Source organism: Gallus gallus, chromosome 3 (assembly GCF_016699485.2).
Source record: "Gallus gallus isolate bGalGal1 chromosome 3, bGalGal1.mat.broiler.GRCg7b, whole genome shotgun sequence".
NCBI classification, from domain to species: Eukaryota; Metazoa; Chordata; class Aves; order Galliformes; family Phasianidae; genus Gallus; species Gallus gallus.
Window position 1 is genome coordinate 54,575,492 of NC_052534.1, and position 10,326 is coordinate 54,585,817.

Consider the following 10,326-nt stretch of genomic DNA (forward strand, 5'->3'; position numbering starts at 1 on the left):
ATCCCATTTATCACGGCAGACCCAGAAAGTGTCCTGGTGAGCTTTCTTTTCCTACCTGATGTGCAAACCATGACTTTCAATACAAGTTCACTTTTTCTCCACATTCTGTAGTATTTACTTAGGATAGTAAAATTACCTGATATTCTAGAAATTACCTACTGAGGCAGGTGACACTTCCTTTCAAAGCCTGTTGGATCCTCTTCTCCTTAACAGACTTTTTTTTTTTGGTTGGTTTTCAAGGAGAAACAACAAAAGAGAAAAGTTTTCTATTGTGTTTTTGTGTAATTTTGAAGGAAGAAATTTAGCAATGTCTTTTTTTAGTTTGGTAATTTATTTGCTGCAGGGCTTTGGCTTTTTCTTTGAATATTCATCCTCTGCAACATCTTAGTTGCAGTCATAGATTTTGAAATGAGAAATGACAGTCAAACATTTCACACAGATGACTACTGATGTAAAAAAAACCTCTCAACTGTCTTTATAACAAGGATACATATTTTGCAGCAATGTTGCATCTAAATGCTTATATCATGTATTTATCTTTCAAGAGGTTCACAGAAGAGGGTCACAGTCAGGGTGAAAGAAGAAAGTAGTTGGAGAGTGTCATCTGAGAAGATGGGAAAAGGACAGAATTTCTACTGTTACAGTCCAGCTTCATGAAGCCATCCAAAATTAGTCCCACTATTCACTATTTCCTGGAGACTTCTTAACTAACCTCCGGGATCATAGTCTTCCAATTGTCTTCTGTGATACGGGCACTTGGTTGTTTCCTCCCAATGAATAACTTCCTTTTTTTTTTTTTTTTTTTGTAGCCCACTGAATTTTATTCACTTATTTCTCCCCTAAGATCAATTACTTGTTCATTTTGTATGTCTTCCATACAGAAGAGCAAAGATGCTCCAACTCCCCTACTAGTTTGTTTCTGCTGCCAACCAACATTCCTTGAAAAGGAAGGCATCTTTATTTATATTTATTTTTGGCTTTATTTGCCAGCTGTTGGCATGTGCAACAAACTTTGCCCCAGTAGTACATGCACCACATACCATGATCGTGTCACTGCTGATTAAATTTGAGAACTTGATAAATAAATCATAGAACCTCATTTCATCCAGTCCTTTGGTCATTGTAATCCCCTTTCTGCACATATAATCATATTTTTAACCTTCCACTTATAGTTCAGTTGTATAGCATTTAGTTTCTCTCTTGCACTTGAAAAATGGCAATACCTTCCTAGCTAACGTTACTTGTGATCATAGTATATGGCATTGAGATTCTTGCAATCAAGCTGCATTTTCAGGATAAAATTTCATGATAAATAAGTTTGCAGATGACACAAAGTTGAGTGGTAATATCAAGCTGCCTGACAGGCTAGAGGAAAAGGATGCCAGGCAGAGGCACCTGGACAGTATTGAGAGGTGGGCCCATGCCAATCTAATGAAGTTCAACAAGGCCAAGTGCAAGGTCCTGCATCTGGGTCAGGACAATCCCAAGCACAAATACAGACTGGACAGAGAATTGCTCAAGAGCAGCCCTGATTTGGGGCTGTTGGTTGATGAAAGACTCAGCATGAGTTGGCAATGCACGCCTTCAGCCCAGAAGGCCAACCATATCCTGGGCCACACCAAGAGAAGTGTGACCAGCAGATCAAGGGAAGTGATTCTGCCCCTCTACTCTGCTCTCATCAGACCCCATCCGGAGTACTGTGTCCAGTTCTGGGGCCCTCAACACAAGAACAGCAAGCTGTTGGAACAGGTCCAGAAGAGAGCCACAAAGAAGAAGAGAGGACTTCTTCTGCAGGGAGGAGCTGAGAGAACTGGGGCTCTTCAACCTGGCGATGAGAGGGCTGTAGGAGGACCTTATAGCAGCCTTCCAGTACCTAAAGGGAGCCTACAGGAAAGCTGGGAAAGGACTATTTTTGAATGCCCATAGAGACAGCACAAGGGGAAATGGCTTTAAACTGGAAGAGGGTAGGTTTAGATCAGATACTAGAAAGGAAATGGGAGGGTGGTGAGACACTAGAACAGGTTGCCCGGAGAGGTTGTGGATACCACCCCCTCCTTGAAGGCTTTCAAGGCCAGGCTGGATGGGGCTTTATCAAGCTGGTCTAGAGGGAGGTGTCTCTGCCAATAGCAGGGGAATTGGAACTAGATGATCTTAAAGGTTCCTTCCAACCCAAACCATTATATGATTCAATGGTAAATTTATGTTTCAAAATAGGAGCTAATTTCTGGGCAAATACATTTGCAATGTATTTGTTGCTTCCTTTTAATCTGAATCTGTATTTAATTCACGACTGATACGCTATGCAAACAGTCCTTGTATTTATAAGACATACTTTCAAACTTTTCTCAGGATAATCACAACTGGAAAAAAAAAAAGTAGGGGAAAAAAGCTAATAACTTTCTTTTATATGCAAATAATTTATCGGGTTACTTAGCCAAGTTCTGGAATTGATTAGAAAGGAAAACATGCATTAATTTCCAGCAATACTATAGCAGTAGACTGTTGAGAGCATTTTTATTATCCTCAAGGACGCTCATGTTTTGCCTTAAAACTTTCTAATTATATGCAGCTGATCAGGTGTGGCAGCTTCAGCAAGCCGAACAGTCAGCAAGGAACAAAATACTTCCACATAAAACTGTTATTCTACCTACAAGATTTCAGACAAGAGGCAACTATTAATCCCATAGAAGATCCAAGCAGTAAGAGAACTGACACTTTCTCAGTCTTTAATTCTTCATTAAACTTTGGTTATCCACATTTAATGGACTCAGTGCAGACAAAAGCAAGGTTATATATATAGGCTATAGTAAAACACAAGCTTACCTATAGCCTTGAAGTCTATGATTTTGAAAATGATGTGGGAGGTTATTAAAACTAAGTAATAGTGTGTTGAGGACAAAAGAACATACACTTCTTAACCACAACAGCAACAAAACCAGCACTTTACCTCTGTTTGTACGGTTGATGTGACCACCACTAGAAAAGTAGCATCCAGTTTACAAACTAAGCAGAGTCACGAGGACAGAAGGTAAATGCTGCGATGGAAGTCTAGCAGTGCTCTTTTGAGCTTGAAAAACAGGAAGTCTAGCTATCAAAAATGAGTTCTGATGGTGATGAAACTGATAGCTAGGTGTGGGCATACACCTTTTTGGAAAAGGAACTGTAATTGTAAATGTAGCTTGCTGCCTACAATTTAGAGGGAGTGACGGGGTTCTTGAAGGAGTGACTGAAAGAGGCATCTGAGCACAGGATACACCTGTGGTCTGACTTACAGCAGCTCCGGAAAAATTACTGCATGAAGAGAATGTGCTGATGGAAAAATACAGATATGGTTTGCAAATATACAGCTTGAGCTGCACGCATAGTACAGTACGGACTGCAGACTGAGAAACCGTGCAGTGTGGGAAGTTAGCCAGATGAGGAAAACATGATAACTGCCTAATACAAAATGTAGGATAACATGGAGAGAAGTGATCTAATTCTTATAAGGAAAACCAAATTGCACATCCACTGAACGCAAGCAATCTGGACTTCACAGAGCTCTCTCACACAATCACCTAACAGAGAACTGCTGCTTTCTTGCTCTGCTGGGCTGATAAAGGAGCACATGTGGCTGGACGAGGCTGAGGTGAGCATGTTCTCTGCAAAAGTGAGATCAGAAAGAGTTCTGATAGGGGCAGTGGACAAGAAGGTGCACTTTGGAGAAGTCAGCAGTGCATTAGCATCAGTGATGGTCCAGTTATTTGCAATACACAAACAGTGCATTGATAAGGGAAGATTAGGCTCTGGAATGGGCTGCTTGCACTGCTAATCAGATAGCACAGATCTTCCTAAGGAGCCCAGCAAGGGCTGTGAAAAACATTCTCAGGGCCTGGGAAATTCACAATATGAAAACATGTAAGTCACAGAATCATAGAATGGCCTGGGTTGAAAAGGACCACAATGATCATCTAAACCCCCCTGCTATGTGCAGGGTCACCAACCACCAGAGCAGGCTGCCCAGAGCCACATCCAGCCTGGTCCTGAATGCCTCGAGGGATGGGGCATCCACAACCTCCTTGGGCAACCTGTTCCAGCGCTTCACCACCCTCTGTGTGAAAAACTTCCTCCTAATATCTAACCTAAACCTTCCCTGTCTCAGTTTAAAACCATTCCCACTTGTCCTATCACTATCCACCCTCATAAACATCTGTTCCCCCTCCTGTTTATATGCTCCCTTCAAGTACGGGAAGGCCGCAATGAGGTCTCCTCAGAGCCTTCTCTTCTCCATGCTAAACAATCCCAATTCCCTCAACCTTTCTTCATAGGAGAGGTGCTCCAGCCCTCTGATCATCTTCATGGCCCTCCTCTGGACCTGTTCCAAGAGCTCTGCATCTTTCCTGTGTTCCCAAGCAAGGAAATCCTTCAAGTTACATTATTAATTGATGGTACTAAACTTCCACTGATTTCAAGTCAAAATTTAAGTTAAGCTTATTTTTAAGCACTTCACTGGAGAGAGATGAATTCCTGAATTTGATACTGACAGATTCTATCGATTTTTATCAAAAGATAATTAACTCAGACTTCTCTATTGCTTCTCTATGGCCTGACCTGCAGCTATAGGCTTAAGCAGACAGAGCAATAGAAAAGTGAAGCAAGAGAAATTTAAGATAGACTGTGCCACAGCTTGAAGACACATCGTGTACAAGAACAACTGACTGTTTACTAAGTGCTGTGGAAACTGTCAAGTGACTGTTTCAAACAAGCCTGTCTTTCTTCAACAATAATATACTTCTTGACCTGGAAGATGCTAGATGGTAGAACAATGCTCATGTTCTATGACGTTAGAAAACTAATCTTTTTTTTTTTTTCCCTTTCAAATAAGAAATGTGGAATTTTAACAGTTTTTCCAAGTATGACATTTTTTAATTAACTGCAGGTTTTGTTTGATGTGATTCATTTTTGCAAAGTCAAAGATTTAAAACCATTCCGCTATCTCCCGTTGTCCATGCAAAATACCAATGGTCTCCTTAAGAGGCAATATGCTAAGATTTTGCTGTTTTAGTTTTGCATATAGGTTTCAAGCTTCATCAACCAAAGGTCAAGTAGCAGTAAGTGTAGGAAGTCATTTTCATGTTTAGCGTTATCTACAAATCATAAATAATGTTGGTTATTTGTATACGTAGTGTGCAATGATAATACTGCACTGTTCTTAATTTCTCAGTCTTTTCCCTTTTCTGGTTCAAAGAAAAGAGAAGAAAAAGTACAGACTTCTGTTTTTGAAAACCTCTAGAATCGGTGTAGCTGATACAGATTTTCCTGGTCTAGGCTAGGTTTTAAGAAAAGGACTTGCTCCTTAGCACCATATAGCTGCGAAAGCCTCAGGTAGGGAATAGGGATCAAAAGCTTCCCAAGATTCTTCCAGCTCTTCCTCAGCTCCACCTTTCGTATCCGTGCTGCTGGAGGAGCAATATCCTACATAACAGTAATGTTTTTCCATCACACTGTTCTTGCTCTGAATGCTGGGTGCTTGCCATTGCTTGGTGACATTATTGTAAGCTCTGTGCAGGCTGAGAAACCAGCAGAAAATGAACAGTTCTAATTCCACAGCACATACCAGATTGCCTGCTAGGTCTCACTCCAAGGTCCAAGGCCTCACTCATTGCCTCATCAAAGTTACAGTTATTTATCCAAGCAGAGAGCTAGCACTGCTTCTGACAGCAGCTCTCTGCTAGCATCTGAAATTGCCACAGTGATGCCCATCGTGCCAGGAACTGTCCTTATTTCACAGCAATTTGCACAGGCACTGGCGAGCACAGCTTGTGCCATAAACGTGCATCATCAGCTCTGCCTCCCAAAAACTGGCTTCCAGAAATGCCTCCCAGCTGTCCAAAGTCAGCCGGCATGCTGACATAGCACGTCCCATGCTGATAGCCTGCAATGCTGCTCTCTTCCAAGGAGTAGACCAGTGCAGTAGGGAGGCTGAGAAGAGCAGACACTCAGTGTGCTAGGGAGCAGTCCTGTTTTAGGCCTGTGATTCCAGACAGTGCTACACTACACTGTAAGCTGCTTCAGTCTAACCAGAGACAAACCCCACTGGGCCGTGTGGCTATCAGCAGAACTGCTTCCGCACCTTTCCTTTGCTCTCAGCCTCAGATAGCACAGGATGAGGGAAGTGGTACTTCTGTGTAAACCCCTTGTTTGGGCGAGATGGGCCCCCTCCACCTGGGCTCCAGTGTCTCAGTCCTGCCCCTCACTGCCTGTGCCTGACTTCTGCTCTTCCAAGTCATCCTCAGCCCAGAACTCTCCCTGAACAAGGTCTGATCTGCACCTCTGAAGAGGTAGTTTTTTCACCAATACTCTGTTAGAAAGTGTTGTTTGTTTGTTTTTATGTACTTTTTAAATGCATTTTGATGTTGGTTTACTTATTTGCAAACACTGTATATCTGTTTGTACATCTATTTCTTATCCCACATCTGTAAGAAGAAAAAAAATGATGTTCTCTGGACAACCCCATGCTCCCTGTAATGTAAGCAACTGTATCTCTACTAAAAGATCACAAGGACTCAGCTTGTGCAACATTATTTACTGTTACCACGTTGGACTTAAAACCATGGTGTGCTCTGTCTGTCTTTGCTGGTCTGACTTAAAAACAGCCCAAAATATTTGTCCCCGTAAACTGAGTATGTTTATGTTTTCCTATGTGATCCTGGAGATGTTTTACAATTTAAGCAGTTACCACAGAAAACAATTCTGCTTTTATGATTAAATAGGTTTCAAAAATAAATCTTAAAAACTGTCGGGGTGAACTTTTCCCTTGTACAAACATCTACTATTTACCTGGCTTCATAAACAAATAGCACAAATGTTAGTGAACAGAGCTTGCATGGTTCAATCCTATTTTTTAGCTGTGGGAAAACACAGATAACAGTCTGTTCTGAAGGTCGGGGCTATTCCCTTTTCCTCTGCAACCCTTTGTGTCGGGACACACTTTTTAAGTAGCAGCCAAAAAGCAACCAGGGAGTAGGGTAGCCAGCTATCAGCCAGCCAAGGACACCCAGCAGATGCTCAGGGGTAACGAGCCAAATTAATTTCGAGCAGTTGGTGTGTGTTGCAAAACAGCAAAGGAAAATAGTAAAAGCTGTTTAAGGGAAGCTTTCTGCTCTACAGAATCAGGCAATGAATTATGACTGAGATGAGTAGAGAGGCCTCGCATCTTCCCCAGGTCAGTGGCAGGAGCCTTCTACCCTCTCGTTGGAGTTTGCTGTCACCCGAAAATTGAGGTGCCCACCTGCCAGCACTGACCTACTGGGGTTCTCAATATACAGTAATAAAAGCTTTTTACAAAGGGCTACAAATAAATTACAGAACAAGTTTAGCCTCTGCCTTTAGCTGTCACCTGAAGTATTTTTCCAAGGATTACAAGCAGAGATACTTCTGGGGGAAAATAGGCGTAGTGACTCCTGCTCCTTACTCTTGCTCTCTAAGGACTTCATTGTAGCTGCTGACATACAGCCTGCAGCAATGCCACCTGCTCTGCAGAGCCTCTGCACAAGTGCTGACGCCAGCAAGAAGCTCTGTATGCTCCGCTCCTGTCACAGAAGCAGAGGTTGGCAGAAAACCAGCTCCATGGCTTTTCAAAATGAATTTTAAAAAAATATATTAAAAAAAAATCACATCTTTGAATACATCCCTTACACACCAAACTGTCTTTTGTACTAATATATTGATGGTAACCCACGATATGCTTGGGGTGCCTTACACCAGTAGGTGAATGTTAATTCCATTTGTGTCCCTCCTGTATTTACAACATCCTTAACTTCTCATTGCCAGCATAAATACTTCACCGTGATCTTCTGGGATAGCTTTAATTCTATCAAAAACACAGGTGTCAGAACCGTATGAGCTCCCAGCCATTGCCAAAACATTCCCAGAGCTCTATGAACACATTCCAGTCTGACACCTGGAGGTGCTGCATGACTGTTACCTTTTACCCACATAGTAAAGTTTCCATTTGCTTCACAAAGAAAAAAAAGCTCTTACTTCCATGATATCAACCAGTAATTTTCTCATAAGCAGAGCCCTCACATGACATCAGTTCAACCCTACTTACACCAGTATTTTTAATAGAAACCTTTCTGTAATCAACACAAGTTCAACCTAAGCCCACTTCTGAAGAGAAGTAGAAACCCTTCATTTCCCAAAGCACACAATAAGCTTCTGAACTAAAAAAAAGCACTCCTGGTTTTCAGGACTTTATCTATGCTGTTGATAAAAAGAAGCTAAGGAGCAATACCTGGCCCAAGGTTGAGACAGAGCAGCCAACCCACATCCTCTCTAGAGTGAATGACTGTGCAGTGTTAACACTGCATCTGGCCTTAGGCCTTCTGAATACTATAGGGTCTATTTTTTGTCATTGTCAAGTACACCCTTACAACAGCAGATATGTTACCCTGTCACTGATGCCATGCAATGTTTTCTCAAGTCCGTTAAGGATTTTCTTTTTCTAGCAAATCTCAAAGGAAATCTCTTCAAAACTCCTGGCATTTCAGTGCTGCTCTCAGATCCACTGTGCACTCTGGCCAACTGAGCAAGCAAGACATTTAGAAGCAATTGCTGAATGACTAGGTTCCTCTTCAAAACTATATTTAAAAGGAGAGAAATCTACAGCTTCTGCCAGGGTTGTAACAGTGGAGCCTGAAGAGCAGTGTGGTCAGGGCCTGAGATCCTTAGTGACTGCACTAAACACTGGACGCAGAAATGAACTCAGTCCTAAGCATGATGGAAAATGCAACTAAAGATAAAAAAGGGGAACACCGAATAATTTCCTGTGGGCATTCAGCAATGCAGAATCTCCCACCAGTAGGTATCTTCCTCATACCTATGGCTGTTTTTAAGCAAAACCATCTCGATTACCATTCATAGGTTGTGCATTGATCAGGTCACATTACTCCTGTCTCCATTAAAAAATAGCAATCTATGTAAGTGTCCAAAAGAGATGAAGCATGCATGTTCAAGGATCCCAACTGATCCAAAGCCAAATATTCCAGTAAGCAGCAATAATGAAAATCCATTAAGAGAATGAACCATTTGCAGTTTGTTTTCCCTAGCTTTTTACTGTTGTGTTTTTCATCATTAAGAAAGCAGCTCTGTTCCTCATAACTTTGTTAGCATTTATCAGAAAGCTATCTGCTATGGTGAAGCCTTAAGAGTTCCTGGGGAAAAAAAAAAAAATACATAAAGACCAAAACAAGCAACTAGATTTGTAAATTTCCTTATCTAACTTCTGGTCACCATAACACACAGCAGATGGCCAGATTTGTTCCAGTCTTATTTGATTACTACTTTTGTTTGTCTTTCCTGCAAGAGCACGAGACGCTACGCTGAGTTAGCTGGGAAGGCCCTCCTCCTGAAAGCTAACTGACCTTTTTACACAGCTACCCAGTGCCCTCTCCATTGCTCCTAGTAAAGAAATCAGAAGGTCTTGTACTCAGTCAAAAGTCAATTCAACTAAGCAACTGAACTAGGCAGTCTGAATGTTAGTCATTAAAAATGGAAATCCCACAGCAGCAAACATGGTAAAAATACCAACAAGGAAAGTAACTCAAGTCCGGGATGGAATGTTGTTTGCAGTTAAGTACCAAGACAGGAATTTCCCATTTAATCCACATGCTTGCAACAGATTTCATTAGAACATCATGCAAACCAAATTATTTCTTCCTGTTTTCTATTTGTCTCTATTACTGTGAGTTTATTATTTATACAGCTCCACAAATCTCTCCCTGATTTTCTGCCTAACGCAATACATGCGGAGACTCAGTTTCACACCTCAGATAGCTTTTGCCAATGTCAGAGCAGGAACAGACCTAAAGGAAACACAGAAGTGTTTCAGCTGCCAAGACGCATTGCAGCTTATTGTAACAATCACCAGGAGCTGCAGGGGAAATCCTTTGATTCATCCTCTAAACCACAAAAGCTGCTTGGCAGAGATGTGTCACACTACTGAGCGGGAAAGGCAAGGCAGCACCTAAGATTCTTCTGGCCAGCAAATGCCCCAAGACAAGGAGGCACTCCCACCTTTCCACTTATTAAAGAAATAAGGAATTCTTGAGTTTTCCCATATAACAGCTGCTAAGCAGTGCCAACCTACACAGGAGGGGTACCCACTGACTGAAAACGTCTTCACAATCAGACCAGAAAGTGCTTTCAGATTATCTGAATTCACTGCAGTTTTTTGATTATTTAAAGCTGTTGTAAGCAATGCAAGGAAAACACAGACAACAAGTCACCCACCAGTTACGGCTTCAAGGAAAGAAAACGACTGAGAATCTGTTCAAAGTCACACTG